This window comes from Suricata suricatta, chromosome 4 (genome assembly GCF_006229205.1).
Source record: "Suricata suricatta isolate VVHF042 chromosome 4, meerkat_22Aug2017_6uvM2_HiC, whole genome shotgun sequence".
NCBI lineage: Eukaryota > Metazoa > Chordata > Mammalia > Carnivora > Herpestidae > Suricata > Suricata suricatta.
Genome location: NC_043703.1, coordinates 32,567,278 through 32,576,025, shown reverse-complemented (window position 1 = coordinate 32,576,025; position 8,748 = coordinate 32,567,278). Strand labels below are relative to the sequence as shown.

General features: G+C 40.5%; 1 long non-coding RNA gene across 4 annotated transcripts in view; it reads left to right on the top strand.

Moving 5' to 3' along the window:
* LOC115290479 overlaps positions 1 to 8,748 on the top strand; it is a 79,781-nt gene that overhangs the window by 49,273 nt on the left and 21,760 nt on the right. The window contains exon 1 of one of the 4 annotated variants that reach the window (XR_003908127.1): positions 5,063 to 5,095. The exons of the other annotated variants lie outside the window; for them this stretch is intronic. This is a non-coding gene — a long non-coding RNA (uncharacterized LOC115290479). Of the gene's footprint in view, positions 1 to 5,062; positions 5,096 to 8,748 lie in introns of those variants that run through there. 4 annotated transcript variants of the gene reach the window in all.

Here is an 8,748-nt window from a genome sequence, read left to right as displayed (position 1 = left end):
AGAGGATTATTTCATAGTTTAACAAGGAAAAAGGCACCTGAGTATTATATTTTCAAATAAAATTGACTAGAATACTCTTATCCACTTCATAGATTCATCCAGTGCCTCTATGCTGTTGACTTTCAAAGGTCATCAAGGTATCTCAGCTGAAGTTCAATCTACCTGGATGTCCCCAGGCACCTCAAGCCTGCAGTACCCCAAACAGAGCTTGTTATCTTATTCTCACTGAAAGGGGATGTGGGAAAGCTTCAGTTGTTTCTATTGTAGTTACTTTTCCTCTTGGTTTCCTATTTTGCCTCAAGACATTCATTGATTGATTTTTCTCAGCTCAGAAATTCAATCAAGTATCCTGTCTTCTTTTTTCAAATCCAATCAGTCACCAATTCAGTGGTCTGAAATGCTTTTGCACCTCTGGACTCCACCCTGCCCTTGGATGATAGATTGTCTTGAGTCAGATCATCATCTCTCATCTGGGTTGTTGCAATATCCCTTATCTGGCTTCTCTGCCTCTATTCTCTCCAGCTTTCGGGCCTTCTCTTGACTCCACCCTTCTGCTAGAATTATCTGTCTAAAACACAGATCTGATCAAGTACTTCTGCTTTTACAATCTTTAATGACCATCTATGGGAGACACTTCATCTTTGAGTGGACTAGAAATCCTAATCTGATTCCAGGTACTCTCTTAATCTCATCTCCCACTTCTTTCTCCACTTACACAACTTCTCCTAGATACAATATGGGTTTGTGATTCTCTGTCCTCAAGGTGTGCTTCCATTCTCTGTGTCCTTGCCTTTTCATTCCCTTCATTGCCTTCTTTCTCCTGAAATTCTGACTTCTACAGGTAGAAGGAATTTCCCCCTGTTCTTATACCTCTATTACAACACTAAATGTGTTGTGAAAACTAAGTGTATATGTGTAACTCTATCCCACAATAGATGGTGAGCTTCTCAAGGAAGGGCTGGCAAACCTTTTCTGTAGAAGACTTTGCAGGTCACAATTGTCTCTGTGTTAACTACTCAATTCAGCCATCTTAGTGTGAAAGCATCCGCAGACAAATTATAGAGGAAAGGAATGTGGCTGAATTTCTATAAAACTTTATTTACAAACAGAAATTTCAATTTCATATCATTTTTACATGTCACAAATGTTTTTCTCCCCTACCCCCACCAACATTAAAAAAATCTGACAACTACTCTTAGCTCATACAAACACAAGTTTGGACTGGGGACTGTAGTTTGCTAACCCTGTTCTAAACGGTAGGACTATTTCATATTTATTTTCATACGCTGCTGGTAGGTAACAGAATACCTGGCAGTGAGCGAACGTTTGCTAAAATAAATCATAAAGAGACAAATGGTTTTCATTTTATGTTCTATTCCATACAAACTGTGGTGGTGCGACAGAGTAAAATTTTTTTAATTAACTGAAGATTAAGTAGAAAACCATTTTTAAATTTCAACCTTTGTTTGAAATCTTTCTGAAGTGTGTTTTTCCAATTTTCTGCCCTGGTAAGTACAGTTTAGTGAATACATTTAATGATTATCTTGCGGTGCCCTTGGGTCATGATTACAGATAAGAATCTCTTTGTGCAGCCAACTAAATGTAGATGTAGAAGGTATAGCTAATTGAACCCCAAATGCATATAGCCTGGGATTTACTCCAGATACTGCTTTCTTGATGCAGAGGTTAAAGCTGTGCTATGCACTTCTTTTCTAGCGATCTCTTCTCTGTAAAATGGGGCATAGGAATCCTAACCAAACCAAACAGAACTAATAACCGAAAGGTTCTCATTCCTTGGGTTCCAGTTCTATCGCTCCCCATATAGGGAACTGTGAGCATTGGGGTTATTGGTTGCTTCTGTCTTTCTTCTTAGCCCCTCACCAAAGGGAGTTAAAAGTGCAATGTTGCTAAAGAGAAAACATTGAAAGCAAGCAAGTTGGTAACATTGATCTAAGGATATCTATAGCATGGATCCCTCATTTTAATGATCCAGTTGAAATTTTCCTCTAAATTAGAGTGCCAAAATGGAAATTCAGAATAATGTAATACTGGAACAACCTAGGAGTCCCTCCAGGTGGTGAAAGCACAGAAGCTTGTGATTTTTTCCACCCAGAGTTTACCTGAACACTTTCCTCTCTTTTACTCATGGTAGATTGTCTACCTTGTTTTCAGCATGATACAGTGGAAAAGGCACTTATCTGGATCATAAGGACTTGAATCCCTATCTTTGCTCTATAAATTCTTACGTATATGCTAATATTGATCCTTACTTATTTGAGTAAATGCACTGTGGGATCCTAGAATAGATCCTGGAACAGAAAAAGGACATTGGGAGAAAACTGCAGAAAGTTGAATAAAGTTTATAATTTAGTTAATGGTACTATATCAATATTATATAATGTTAATTTCCTGGTTTAAACATCACATAGCCATTATATAAATTGAAAACATTTGGGGAAGTCAAGTGAAGGATATTTGGGAACTGTATTTTGGGGGCAACATTTCTGTAAATCTTAAATGATTTCAAAATAAAAAGAGAAAAATGAACAAGATCAAAAGGAAAAAAAGAAATCTTATTGGACCTTCCTTTAAAATATATGTAGAATCTGGTCACTTCTTATAACCTCCAATGAAACCACTTTGATTCAAGATATCACTATCTCTCACTTGGATTATTATAATAACTTCCTAATTGGTCTTTTTGCTCCTATTCTTGGTCTCTCAGAGTCAATTTTCAATGCAGTAGCCAGAATAATTATAAGTAAAAAAATGAAACCCTACAGTATACTGCCATTAGTCTTAGGGTGAAGCCCCAAGTTCTTACATGGTGAAGACCAGCAACCATCTGGCCCACAGTCTCCTCATGGTTCCCCTTGCACACTTTCCCACTGCTCACTTGCTCTGGCCATGCTGGACTCCTTGCTGTTCCCTGAACATATCAGGAACATTCCAATTATAGAATCTGTGCACTGGCTATTCCTTCTTCTAGGTACAGTCTTCCTCCAGATTTTGTTATGTTCTCTTGTTTGAATATCATTTCAATGAGGCTGACTTACTCTCTTAATCAATTTAACCGCCCCCCCACCACCACCACTACCAACTGCTCATCTGCCCTGGAGCTTCCAATCCTCTTAGCTCTGTTCTACCTAAAAAGAAATTTCCATTGCACTTCTCATCTTTTCATCTTCTAAGGCACTGTTTAAGTTTATGTATTTATTATCATCATCATTATCACCATTGTTATTGATGGTCTAGTCTCCCCAAACTCAAATGTAAACTCCAGGAGAGCAAGAATCTTTTCCCATTTTGTTTTCTGATATATTTCAAGAGCCGAGAAACATTCCTGGTGCAGGGACACCTGGAGGGCTCAGTTGGTTGTGTCTGACTCTTGATTTTGGCTTGGGTCATGATCTTATGGTTGTGGGATCCAGCCCCACCTCAGGCTCTGCCCAGAGCGTGGAGTCTGCTTGGGATTCTCTCTCTCTCTCTCTCTCTCTCTCTCTCTCTCTCTCTAATAAAAAAAAAAAGAATTTCTGGCACAGAGTAGGCACTCCATAAGCACTTGTTAATGAACTGAATAAAGGTAGCGTAGACAGAAATTGAAAACTACTTAGTTGGTAAAGGAAAAAAATTGCATGTAGTACAAATTTATGACTATTGATTTGGATCATGGGAAGAAAAAGTGCTCCACTAATCAATACAGAATAATACGTTTGTAAAGGAAAGTATTTGTTGGATATTCCTGTAGAAGTGTCCAATAAATTGTTTAATATGTAGCTCTGCAACTCAGGGTGAAGATCTGGGGTCAAGAGAGAAATTAGGAAGCTTTGACTTGTAACTGTAGGCATAAGAATAAGGTCTCTTGCAGTGTAGCATATATTTGTTTATTGTGTCTGCATCCTAAGAGGAGGAAGCCTGAGTGATATGGAGCTCTGGAGTGCTGAGTGGCTGGGAGTGGAGAAATGCCCACAAATGAGTGGGATAAGGTGCCAGAAGCACATTTTACCTACCCCACAGTCTGGCGTAGAGCACTGACGGTGGAGGAAGGCAAAGGATTAGAGGGTGCCACTGGGCAGCTCCTTGTCATTTAATGACATGGAACCAAAGGATAACGGAGTAGAGTTTCTAATGCCCTACCGAAAAATGAATCAAATCAAATCAGTTTTAACAACACGCAGGTTTTTTGTGTGTTTGTTTGTTTGTTTTTACTATAACTGGGCTGGACTTGGGGCAGGGTTGGCTTCAGAAATGGGGCGTGGAGGGAGGAGCATGGCCTAGCTCTTTGCTAAATTCTAACAGATGAAGGAACACTCAGTGGTATTTCTTTCAGTTTTTTAGACCATCACCTTGTCCCCTTTTTGGAGCATAATTCTGTCATTGAAGCTTTCACTTTGGCAAGAATCCGATTCATCAAGGAAGATAGAACTCTGTGTTTGCCTGCTTCAAGGCAGAGTTAAAGTCTACTTTGGCAAGCCTTACAAGGAAAGAGAGAAAAGAAAATAAGAGCCATAAATCATCCGGAGGCCAGAATACAGGATTAAAGATACTCAATCCGTTTCAGAAAGGAGTTCTGCTAGCGTGTGTTTACCTAATAACCCTTTCTTCTCCCATCGGCCTTTAGAACCTCCCACTCTGGGTGAGCTATGGAAGCGACATCTTATGTTAGAGGCAGCTGTGGGGAACGAGATTCTTCAAGACTGGCACGAGGCTCACTTCTTAGTGACACTTCTTAGGGTCATCATTCTTAGGCAGTGTCCATTTTGAGAATTTCATGTTTGTGTTTATGTAACAGCACATCTTCAGAAATAATAAGCACTTGTAACTCAACCCCTGCTGGTCTGTGGTAAACAGAGGAGAATGGCAGGGTTCCCGTCTTGTAACTAATCTGCTCCCCTTCACAAGACTAATTTAAGTTGTGCATTCACAAAGCCTTGATGAGAATCAGATTTTAAGGGAACATATGCTTCGTGAAATTGGGCAATTTTTAAAAGCCCAGGCCTCCAGATTTGTGTTCTGTACACTTGAACTTTAATGAACTTTTCTTCCTTTTCAGATAGGCTAAGAACACCTCGACACTTCATCATGAGTCACCTAGGTAATTATTACCTGTTGATTTTATAATAAAATGCCACTTATCAAATCTATCATGTCACTCTTTACATTATTAAGAAAAAAAATTTATTTGGGCCAAATTACACCCGGAGACTGAGGAGAAAAAAAATTGTTATGGTTTGTTTTAAAATTTAATGATATTCTGTGTCAAGAAATCCTGTAAGGAAACTGCAGGTAGTACAAGGACCTTGACTTCTCACATACAGAGGCTGTCCTGCCTTAATTCTGGTTATCAGTATCCACTTGGAAATGAAGTAATTTGAACAAGGAATCAACACTTTGGAGCCTCCCCTAAGCCTTCATGTTATAGCTTGAATTGAGTTAAAGGCAGTTCTCAAAGGATCGCTTGTCAGTTCGTTGTTTTCAATTAGAATGTATTTACCCTGTGAGAAGAAAGAAGGAAACTGGCATTTATTTAGCCAGGCTCTCCTGCTATAGTGTGTTTCCAGTGTAACGATGCATGTACCCGAGGACTTAGTATACTGTGAATAAATATTTGTTGAATGAATAAATAAGTAATTAGCCAATGGCAAAGTGTTCTCTTTGACTCCAGGGGCAAGGGGAGCCTTTCATGTGCAGTCACCTATTGTTTCCTGGAGCTGAGGTAATATTAATAAAGGAAGTATTCACGGACCTTCCATTAGTGGCTTCTCTGCCTCAGAATTTGCACTAGAAAAGTGCCCTCAGTTTTCCTGCTTGCTGTAGTGAACTAATGCTCCTCGGACTGGGAATGGAAGGTCAAGGGTCATAACTATAATCTTTCTGGGACACTCAACTTCCTGTAGGGGTCCCCGGGCCACACCCAGAGATACTCACCGACCTCACAGTGGAGGACTCCCTGGTTCCTCCTCCCCCCCCCCCCCCCCCCCCCCCCCCCCCCCCCCCCCCCACGCTTTCACTAATCATTTGGAAGTTTGGTTTTGGAGTTGTGCGTGAAACCATCCAGCTCAGCTTTGAAATATAGCAGTCACTGTTTCAGATCCCACCCCCAGCCCCGACTAGTCTTCACGTCTTCGCAGGAGTGAAATGCTTGGAGTTTAGTCACCTTCTTTACTTGAGTAAGCCACAGAAACAGAAGCTGAACCTGTCACATAGCCATGGTTCAGTTCATCCATGATGGGCTCTGAGAGGTTAGCATTGGTTTCAGATGGGCGTAAGTGAGCCATGGTGATTTGAAGTTGGGGAGAACGAGAGCAGTTGGTGACAGTTACTAAGGATCTGTTGAGTAAGCGGGAGACTCCTGGTTGTAAGGAGCATTTGGTTACTTCGGGTCAACGAGATTTGCATGAGAAATTTGTGCACCTGGAAATATAAATTGCATGCTTAGTAATTGCATGTGCGGTAAGGGAAGTTTTATTAAGGCTTCCAGGAAGATTGGCCTTACAGGCCATACATGCTAATGGCAGTGAGGAGAAGACCCGGGTCTAGCTGAAAGGGATTACAATCTGGGTTTAGAGCAGGTGGGCACTGGGATTCGGAACCATATTTTAAGACCAGGAGGTAGAGCTGGGAAGTGCCTCTGGGCTAAATGAACAGCAACAGAAATCCAGTGCTTTTCCTTTTTATGTGAAATACTCAAGTTTTGTGGGGAAGCTTAAGCCTGAGAAATCTAAGAACAGTTTGACTAGTTCCACTCTGGAAATCTGGCCAGATGAAAGGTGAGTGATTAAGGTGGTTTCGGTCTAACCCATAGGGCTCAGCACTCTTTGGCACGGCTCGGTTTGGCAAAATTGTTAACACCCTTCTCGGAGAGAAGCTTGGGGCTGAGAGATTAAGGGCATTACAGGTCGAAGGTTAACTGTGTTAATGTATTTATTTAGGAAAGCATACAAAAGCCCTTATTAACCTTGGCTATTGAAGACGGGGTTGTCAGTCCTTCACAGTCATGATCCCATTTTCACCTAAAAATGTTTTGAGCAGCCCAGTATCAAAAGAGAATCTATGTACCTCAGGTAGAAACATGTTGAACTGCCTAGTGCCTGGAATAAATACTACGTACCCTGGCAGCTTCGTTGGTTAGATACCTGTCATGTGAGCTATTCTTTTGTTCCTATAAATTTAGTTACTATTTCAGGAGAGAAGGTAATTTATTTTTCAAAAATAGGGTGGAGGGAATGTTCTCTATTATTTAAAAAAAAATCTTCTTTCAAAATTAAGCTTTCAGCTCCCTAATCTTTTAGGGGAGCACTGACTACCTGAAAAAAATACGAGGTGTCTTTTAGTCTCGGGGGGCTTAGCAACAAACCATTATTGTTTGCAGACTGATTCTTCTATGAGAAGGCAAGCTGCCTTAATGACAGCTTACGCAGTAACAATCCATGATATAGTGCTTAACTTGGATGTAGCAACAACTGTGCTCTAAGCCAAGAAGAAGGAGGAAAAAAGGCAGTATCTTGTGCGTGAGAAGCTTGTAGATACCCTGAGGTGACTTCATATAATTCTAAAATAGCAGGTAGCTTCTTGCATAGCTAATCAAGGCATCAGCGCCTCCAGCAAGTGGAGGTGGCTGACAGTGTACTTTGGTTTCAGATGCATTCAGCTCTTTTTAAGTGATATGAGCTTAATTCATATTCTGGTTTCTATACTAAAAGTTTATGTGTTCTGATCTGGCAAATATCCTCCCCCATAACCTAACAGCTCGTGCTTTGATAAAGCTGCCGATCTTAACATCTTACTTGCATTTGTTCATTTGTTCATTATATGTGGTGAGAAAGTTCGTATAGCTGAATAAAGGGAAGAGATTTTTTTTTTAAGCATCAAGTTCTACCCCACCCTCCACTTCCATTCATTGCTCAGCAAAGGACAAAGGTGGCTCACTTGAAAAACTTGAAATACACACTGTAGGTAAGCGGCAAGAGCTAACAGAGAAAGGAGTCATCCTGACTTTGTAAGTAGATAGGTCCTTTCTGGAGCAAGCCGTACCTTCATGAAGGTGAAGGTCACTGAGTGACATGCTTGGATAGTTTGTTTTCATTGCCAGCGTCTCGAGGTCTTCCAAAGAAAGCTTAACATCAGTAGATGGCTTTGCTTTGTCATTATGGTCATCCAAGTTCTGGGCTTTATTTTTGGTTCTATAAATCCCACTGGTTTAGTATGTAGAGGAACAACTTCTTTCAGGGACTGTTGGCCACTTGCTAGGCATTCACTGTCATGAGGCAGTTCTGCTTTGTAAAACAGAGGGCTCAGTTTCAGTGCTCAGGAAGCTGCAAGTGGAAACTCCACATGCAAAGAGCCCATAATTTTACTCTAATAGATATTTAGCAGCTTAAATGAAATAACAAGGAATACATTCACCCAGGCGCCATCCAGGAGGATTTGGTGGGTATTTTACATTCCACTCTTTGAAAGGAAAAACATAATTTTTTATACTTTCCCATGATATATGAATATTTTGGTATGCAAAGAGATAATACATAGCATACCTTTAAGGCTGAATCAAGTTCTGTTTGGCCAAAGGGATTTACTACTATCAGTATAATGCAGGCCAGTCAATCAAGTTGAATTTTTCCTCCAAATCAGTGCGTTAGAGTTCAACCTGGCAGCCACTTGCATTTTGGGTCTGGTTTGCACACATGCTGCTTGATTTTCAGGATCAACAAACATAAATGTTGTAACTTGCCACTCCATGCCTGTTTA